Source organism: Rhipicephalus microplus, chromosome 3 (assembly GCF_043290135.1).
Source record: "Rhipicephalus microplus isolate Deutch F79 chromosome 3, USDA_Rmic, whole genome shotgun sequence".
Classification (NCBI taxonomy): domain Eukaryota; kingdom Metazoa; phylum Arthropoda; class Arachnida; order Ixodida; family Ixodidae; genus Rhipicephalus; species Rhipicephalus microplus.
Genome location: NC_134702.1, coordinates 68,714,917 through 68,722,416, shown reverse-complemented (window position 1 = coordinate 68,722,416; position 7,500 = coordinate 68,714,917). Strand labels below are relative to the sequence as shown.

General features: G+C 46.9%; 7 non-coding genes across 7 annotated transcripts; all 7 read left to right on the top strand.

The window, feature by feature from the left end:
• The first annotated feature begins 692 nt into the window (after positions 1-692).
• On the top strand, positions 693-774 carry TRNAL-AAG (transfer RNA leucine (anticodon AAG)). The gene has a single exon. It is a non-coding gene; the product is annotated as a tRNA-Leu (tRNA).
• Positions 775-1,162: 388 nt separating this feature from the next.
• TRNAL-AAG (transfer RNA leucine (anticodon AAG)) lies at positions 1,163-1,244 on the top strand. Its single transcript has one exon. It is a non-coding gene; the product is annotated as a tRNA-Leu (tRNA).
• Positions 1,245-1,311: 67 nt separating this feature from the next.
• TRNAL-AAG (transfer RNA leucine (anticodon AAG)) lies at positions 1,312-1,393 on the top strand. The gene has a single exon. It is a non-coding gene; the product is annotated as a tRNA-Leu (tRNA).
• A 3,888-nt stretch (positions 1,394-5,281) lies between these two features.
• Positions 5,282-5,363, top strand: TRNAL-AAG (transfer RNA leucine (anticodon UAG)). Its single transcript has one exon. It is a non-coding gene; the product is annotated as a tRNA-Leu (tRNA).
• Positions 5,364-6,230: 867 nt separating this feature from the next.
• Positions 6,231-6,312, top strand: TRNAL-AAG (transfer RNA leucine (anticodon UAG)). Its single transcript has one exon. It is a non-coding gene; the product is annotated as a tRNA-Leu (tRNA).
• A 75-nt stretch (positions 6,313-6,387) lies between these two features.
• Positions 6,388-6,469, top strand: TRNAL-AAG (transfer RNA leucine (anticodon UAG)). Its single transcript has one exon. It is a non-coding gene; the product is annotated as a tRNA-Leu (tRNA).
• Positions 6,470-7,171: 702 nt separating this feature from the next.
• Positions 7,172-7,253, top strand: TRNAL-AAG (transfer RNA leucine (anticodon UAG)). The gene has a single exon. It is a non-coding gene; the product is annotated as a tRNA-Leu (tRNA).
• Positions 7,254-7,500: the final 247 nt, after the last annotated feature.

Genomic DNA, 7,500 nt, shown 5'->3' with positions numbered 1-7,500 from the left:
GCTTCTCTACAAGGTCGTTCATCCAATGTATTGAATATTGCAATATAAAACAGTGCCAACCATCGGTAGCGTGTCCGAACGGTCTAAGGCGCTGGTTTAAGGCACCAGTCTCTCCGGGGGCGTGGGCTCATTTCCCAACGCTGCCAAAATTTTTATTGCCTCTCTACCTGATCGTTTGTCTAGTTCATTTAACATTGCAGAATAATATATTACCAACCATCGGTAGCGTGGCCGAGCGGTCTAATGCGCTGGTTTAAGGCACCAGTCTCTTCGGGAGCTTGGGCTCAAATCCTAACGCTGGCATAACTTTTATTGCTTCTCTACAAGGTCGTTCATCCAATGTATTGAATATTGCAATATAAAACAGTGCCAACCATTGGTAGCGTGTCCGAACGGTCTAAGGCGCTAATTTAAGGCACCAGTCTCTCCGAGGGCGTGGGCTCAAATCGCAACGCTGCCAGAAATTTTATTGCTTCTCTACCTAATCGTTTGTCCAGTTCATTGAACATTGCATTATAATATGTTACCAACCATCGGTAGCGTGGCCGAGCAGTCTAAGGCGCTGGTTTAAGGCACCAGTCTCTTCGGGGGCGTCGGTTCGAATGCCACCGCTGCTATGAATTTTATTTCTTCTCTACCTGATCGTTTGTCTAGTTCATTTAACATTGCATAGTAATATATTACCAACCATCGGTAGCGTGGCCGAGCGGTCTAAGGCGCTGGTTTAAGGCACCAGTCTCTTCGGGGGCGTGGGTTCGAATCCCACCGCTGCCAAAACTTTTATTGCTTCTCTACAAGGTCGTTCATCCAATGTATTGAATATTGAATTATAAAATAGTGCCAGCCATCGGTAGCGTGGCCGAGCGGTCTGAGGTGCTGGTTTAAGGCACCAGTCTTTTCGGGGGCGTGGGCTCAAATCCCAACGCTGCATTAACTTTTATTGCTTCTCTACAAGGTCGTTCATCCAATGTATTGAATATTGCATTATAAAATAGTGCCAACCATCGGTAGCGTGGCCGAGCGGTCTAAGGCGCTGGTTTAAGGCACCAGTCTCTGCGGGGGCGTGGGCTCAAATCCCAACGCTGCCAAAACTTTTATTGCTATCTACCTGATGGTTTGTTCAGTTCATTGAACATTGCATTATAATATATTACCAACCATCGGTAGCGTGGCCGAGCGGTCTAAGGCGCTGGTTTAAGGCACCAGTCTCTTTGGGGGCGTGGGTTCGAATCCCACCGCTGCCAAAACTTTTATTGCTATCTACCTGATGGTTTGTCCAGTTCATTGAACATTGTATTATAACCAACCATCGGTAGCGTGGCCGAGCGGTCTAAGGCGCTGGTTTAAGGCACCAGTCTCTTCGGGGGCGTGGGTTCGAATCCCACCGCTGCCAAAACTTCTATTGCTTCTCTGCATGGTGGTTCATCCCGTTTATTCAAGATTGCATTATAAAATAGTGACAGCCATCGGTAGCGTGGCCGAGCGGTCTAAGGTGCTGGTTTAAGGCACCAGTCTCTTCGGGGGCGTGGGCTCAAATCCCAACGCTGCATTAACTTTTATTGCTTCTCTACAAGGTCGTTCATCCATTGTATTCAATATTGCATTATAAAACAGTGCCAACCATCGGTAGCGTGGCCGAGCGGTCTAAGGCGCTGGTTTAAGGCACCAGTCTCTGCGGGGGCGTGGGCTCAAATCGCAACGCTGCCAAAACTTTTATTGCTATCTACCTGATGGTTTGTCCAGTTCATTGAACATTGCATTATAATATATTACCAACCATCGGTAGCGTGGCCGAACGGTCTAAGGCGCTGGTTTAAGGCACCAATCTCTGCGGGGGCGTGGGCTCAAATCCCAACGCTGCCAAAACTTTTATTGCTATCTCCTTGATGGTTTGTCCAGTTCATTGAACATTGCATTATAATATATTACCAACCATTGGTAGCGTGGCCGGGCAGTGTCAAGGAAAAATTAGAACTGCATGACAGAGAGCGTTATCGAGGCGCCTGGGTTCGCGCGCGCGCAAATGATCTTGCCGCGGGTGAGACGCCCACAAAAAGGGCGCTTGGTCTCGAAAAAGCGCAAGGACGCCGAAACCACATCGATAAGGTCTATTGCAACGGGACTCTCGCGAGCGACAATGAAAGCATCGAACGGGCCTTTGTTGCGTATTATCAGTCACTTTTTGCAATTCGAAAAGCGAATGTACATGGTTTTAAAGAAGAGTTTCTCAAGCGCTTGCCGCGGCTTAGTGACGACACAAAAAAGCTTTTAGAAGGCAGAATAACGGAAGGTGAAGTGGAACGCGCGATTGGTCATCTGAACCCCGGAAAGTCACCGGGACCCGATGGCCTAACCGCAGCATGGTATAAGACGTTTAGAATAGAACTGTCCCCGGGGTTAGCTGAGCTGTTCAATGAGGCGTACAAACGGAAAACTCTGCCGCCCTCCTTCAGCAAAGCGCATACGATATTAATTCCTAAAACGGACGAAGGGGAAAAACTTAAACTGGTGACATCGTATAGGCCCATATCGCTGACCAATGTCGACTACAAGATTTTTATGAAGGTTCTGGCAGCGCGACTTCAAGGTGTCATTAAAGAAATTGTTGGAGAGCACCAAACTTGTGGAATCAAAGGCAGAACCATTAGCTCAAACATTCACAAGATGCGGTGTGTGCTAGAGTGTTGTGACGAAGATTCACTTGGCGTTGCTCTGCTCCAGATAGACCTGGAGAAAGCTTTTGATTGTGTTGCGCATGATATTTTGTTTGTCATCTTAGATCATATTAATGTCGGTTCCATCATCAAGGAGGGAGTGGCCTTGGCGTACCAGAACTGCACAACACGTTTAATTGTTAACAAGTCTTTGGGGGCCCCCATTCACGTAATGCGTTCTGTGCGTCAAGGCTGCCCCCTCAGTCCACTTTTGTTTTGTATTTACATCGAAGCGATGTGCTTAGCGATAAATGAAAATGAAAAAATTCGTGGCTTCAGCTTGGCGGCAGTGGAAGTTAAGCTGCTGGCATATGCAGACGACATTGCGGTGTGTTGTACGAACAAAGAAAGTGTAGAGGAAACGATAAGTGTTGTGAAACATTTTTGTAGCGTCACAGGAAGCCGCGTAAACTGGGCGAAATCTCTTGGGCTTTGGCACGGAAGGTGGCCTTCAAAGCCGGACCTTTTTGCGAATGTGCACTGGACGGAAACACCGACAAGGTACCTCGGTGTTCCCCTGGAATGTTATAACGGCAGCGAGGAGTATTGGTCGCGTCAAACAAAAGAGACGAAGGAAAAAGCAGACAGGTGGAAAGGCATGAACCTGTCTGTTTTCGCTAGGGCTACTGTGTGCAACATGTTTTTTATCGCTAAACTGTGGTATGTGATGCAGGTGTTACATTGTTCAAGGATCAACGTGCAAAGGCTGCACAGAGTGTTCGCAGTTTTTATATGGGGCTCGAAATGGGAAAGGTGCAGACGGACCAACTTGTTCAGGTGCGTGAAGGACGGAGGTCTTGGTTTGGCGCACCTATTTGTGAGACAAGTAGTAAATAGATTTTTGTTTTTCCGTGACGTCAGGGATCCGTTTTTGCGTACGGTATGCCAGCTCAGGTTAGGCAGTGCCTTACCAGATTTTGTTGTTACTACGGATAGCCGGCCCGTGACGTTGCGTGGGTATCTCAAGGAAGTGGTAGACAGTGTACGTTTTTTATCTGTACGCTTTTCGATAGATTATCTAGCAAGTGTTAGAAGAAAAGAATTGTACAAAGATGTATGTGCTATGGTTTTGCCAGTACCATTGTACAGGGCCATATACAGTGGAAGACCGGGACAAAATGTACTGAAGCGGGTGAGAAACATGCAGGTACCTACAGGGGTGAAAACTTTTTTCTTCAAGTTACACACAGGAACACTATCAGTAAAGACTTTCACAGAGGAACGGGGTTTTTTTACACCATGGGGGTCACACTGCTTGATATGTAAGAAACCAGAAACAATAGACCATGTTTTTTTGCATTGTTGGGAAGGGGTACATTTTTGGGACATATTACAGAGGACAATAAAGAAGGATTTTCCACTAGACCCACACGGAATAAGGTACCTCGCAGTAACAAATGATGATGGGGTCCCATTTGATGTAGTGATGTTGACCGGTCTCCACTGTATATGGCGTGCACGAATGGCCGGATACCATTTCGACCCGGACGCAAAGCCAGCAGTAATTTATTTCAGGCAAAGCATGTCTGCATTCATTGAGTGTAGCAAAATAGAGGATATCGAGCCAGAATGGTTGTCAAGGTTTGAACCCCTGGCAAACCTTAAGTATTTTTAAGAGGACAACATCAGTACAAATGGGACTGATGGCAATGCTTGTTTTTTTTTTCTTTTCTTTGTATTGTAATATATGTGTGTGCAATGATTGCCCTGTACAATGTCCATGCCAGGCAATAAATAAAAAAAAAAAAGTAGCGTGGCCGGGCGGTCTAAGGCGCTGGTTTAAGGCACCAGTCTCTTCGGGGGCGTGGGTTCGAATACCACCGCTGCCAAAACTTTTATTGCTTCTCTGCATGGTGGTTCATCCCGTTTATTCAAGATTGCATTATAAAATAGTGCCAGCCATCGGTAGCATGTCCGAATGGTCTAACGCACTGGTTTAAAGCACCAGTCTCTCCGGGGGCGTGGGCTCAAATCCCAACGCTGCCAAAACATTTATTGCTTCTCTACCTGATCGTTTGTCCAGTTCATTGAACATTGCATTATAATATATTAACCAACCATCTGTAGCGTGGCCGAGCGGTCTAAGGCGCTGGTTTAAGGCACCAGTCTCTTCGAGGGCGTGGAATTGAATCCCACCGCTGCCAAAACTTTTATTTCTTCTCTACCTGATCGTTTGTCCAGTTCATTTAACATTGCATAATAATATATTACCAACCATGGACAGCGTGGCCAAGCGTACAATAAAGAAAAAAAGGTAGCTTGGCCAAGCGGTCTAAGGCAATGGTTTGAGGCACCAGTCTCTTTGGGGGCGTGGGTTTGAATCCCACCACTGCCAAAACTTTTATTGCTTCGCTACCTGATCGTTTGTCCAGTTCATTGAACATTGCTTTTTAATATATTACCAACCATCGGTAGCGTGGCCGAGCGGTCTAAGGTGCTGGTTTAAGGCACCAGTCTCTTCGGGGGCGTGGGCTCAAATTCCAACGCTGCCGTAACTTTTATTGCTTCTCTACCTGATCGTTTGTCCAGTTCATTGAACATTGCATTATAATATATTACCAAGCATCGGTAGCGTGGCCGAGCGGTCTAAGGCGCTGGTTTAAGGCACCAGTCTCTTCGGGGGCGTGGGTTCGAATCCCACCGCTGCCTAACCTTTTATTGCATTTCTACCTGATCGTTTGTCCAGTTCATTGAACATTGCATAATAATATATAACCAACCATCGGTAGCGTGGCCAAGCGTACAATAAAGAAAAAAAAGGTAGCTTGGCCAAGCGGTCTAAGTCGATGGTTTCAGGCACCAGTCTCTTCGGGGGCGTGGGTTCGAATCCCACCGCTGCCAAAACTTCTATTGCTTCTCCACAAGGTCGTTCATCCAATGTATTAAATATTGCATTATAAAATAGTGCCAGCCATCGGTAGCGTGGCCGAGCGGTCTAAGGTGCTGGTTTAAGGCACCAGTCTCTTCGGGGGCGTGGGCTCAAATCCCAACGCTGCATTAACTTTTATTGCTTCTCTACAAGGTCGTTCATCCAATGTATTGAATATTGCATTATAAAACAGTGCCAACCATCGGTAGCGTGTCTGAACGGTCTAAGGCGCTGGTTTAAGGCACCAGTCTCTGCGGGGGCGTGGGCTCAAATCCCAACGCTGCCAAAACTTTTATTGCTATCTACCTGATGGTTTGTCCAGTTCATTGAACATTGCATTATAATATATTACCAACCATCGGTAGCGTGGCCGAGCGGTCTAAGGCACTGGTTTAAGGCACCAGTCTCTTCGGGAGCTTGGGTTCGAATCTCACCGCTGCCAAAACTTTTATTGCTTCTCTACAAGGTCTTTCATCCAATGTATTCAATATTGCATTAAAAAACAGTGCCAACCATCGGTAGCGTGGCCGAGCGGTCTAAGGCGCTGGTTTAAGGCACCAGTCTCTCCGAGGGCAATTTTATTGCTTCTCTACCTGATCGTTAGTCCAGTTCATTGAACATTGCATTATAATATGTTACCAACCATCGGTAGCGTGGCCGAGCGGTCTAAGGCGCTGGTTTAAGGCACCAGTCTCTTCGGGGGCGTGGGTTCGAATGCCACCGCTGCTATAAATTTTATTTCTTCTCTACCTGATCGTTTGTCTAGTTCATTTAACATTGCATAATAATATAGTACCAACCAACGGTAGCGTGGCCGAGCGGTCTAAGGCGCTGGTTTAAGGCACCAGTCTCTTCGGGGGCGTGGGTTCGAATCCCACCGCTGCCAAAACTTTTATTGCTTCTCAACAAGGTCGTTCATCCAATGTATTGAATATTGAATTATAAAATAGTGCCAGCCGTCGGTAGCGTGGCCGAGCGGTCTAAGGTGCTGGTTTAAGGCACCAGTCTCTTCGGGGGCGTGGGCTCAAATCCAACGCTGCCTTAACTTTTATTGCTTCTCTACAAGGTCGTTCATCCAATGTATTGAATATTGCATTATAAAACAGTGCCAACCATCGGTAGCGTGTCCGAACGGTCTAAGGCGCTGGTTTAAGGCACCAGTCTCTCCGGGGGCGTGGGCTCATTTCCCAACGCTGCCAAAATTTTTATTGCCTCTCTACCTGATCGTTTGTCTAGTTCATTTAACATTGCAGAATAATATATTACCAACCATCGGTAGCGTGGCCGAGCGGTCTAAGGCGCTGGTTTAAGGCACCAGTCTCTCCGAGGGCGTGGGCTCATTTCCCAACGCTGCCAAAACTTTTATTGCTTCTCTACAAGGTCGTTCATCCAATGTATTGAATATTGCATTATAAAACAGGGACAACCATCGGTAGCGTGGCCGAGCGGTCTAAGGCGCTGGTTTAAGGCACCAGTCTCTCCGAGGGCGTGGGCTCAAATCCCAACGCTGCCAGAAATTTTATTGCTTCTCTACCTGATCGTTTGTCTAGTTCATTTAACAATGCATAATAATATAGTACCAACCAACGGTAGCGTGGCCGAGCGGTCTAAGGCGCTGGTTTAAGGCACCAGTCTCTCCGGGGGCGTGGGTTCGAATCCTACCGCTGCCAAAACTTTTATTGCTTCTCTACAAGGTCGTTCATCCAATGTATTGAATATTGAATTATAAAATAGTGCCAGCCATCGGTAGCGTGGCCGAGCGGTCTAAGGTGCTGGTTTAAGGCACCAGTCTCTTCGGGGGCGTGGGCTCAAATCCCAACGCTGCCTTATCTTTTTTTGCTTCTCTACAAGGTCGTTCATCCGATGTATTGAATATTGCATTATAAAACAGTGCCAACCATCGGTAGCGTGTCCGAA